This window comes from Nannospalax galili, unplaced genomic scaffold (assembly GCF_000622305.1).
Source record: "Nannospalax galili isolate Female #2095 unplaced genomic scaffold, S.galili_v1.0 scaffold788, whole genome shotgun sequence".
NCBI classification, from domain to species: domain Eukaryota; kingdom Metazoa; phylum Chordata; class Mammalia; order Rodentia; family Spalacidae; genus Nannospalax; species Nannospalax galili.
This window is the reverse complement of record NW_008359996.1, coordinates 1,269,551-1,270,090: the sequence shown is the minus strand read 5'-3', so window position 1 is coordinate 1,270,090 and position 540 is coordinate 1,269,551.

The following is a 540-nucleotide window of genomic DNA, read 5'->3' as shown; positions in this document are numbered from 1 at the left end:
CTGTGGAATAACAGAAGGAATAGGCAAACCGGGCTGTAATGCGCCCATCAGTTCCATTGTTTTATTGACTTCTCTCAAATCTTGTAACAATCTCCATTTACCTGACCTTTTCTTGACCACAAAAATAGGAGAATTCCAGGGTGAATTAGAGGGTTTGATATGACCACTATCGCGCTGTTCCTGCACTAACTGCTCAGCGGCTTTTATTTATTCCTGGGTAAGAGGCCATTGATCCACCCATACTGGCTTTTCAGATTTCCATGTTATAGCATCAGCATGAGGTGCAGGTTGTTGAATGGCCTCTGTTAAAAATATCCTAGCCCTTTTGTATCCAATTTTTGACACATTTGTAACGGTGCCTGAATTCCCTGCCCATTTCTTCCCAATCTGGCTTGCGGAAGCACTCCTTGATTAAGCATTTGCTGCGAAACCTGCTCATTGGGACTATACAAATAGACTCCCATCTTATTCATCACATCCCTCCCCCAAGATTGATGGGCAACCCCTTCACAATGTAGGAAGTAAAAGAACCTTTATGTG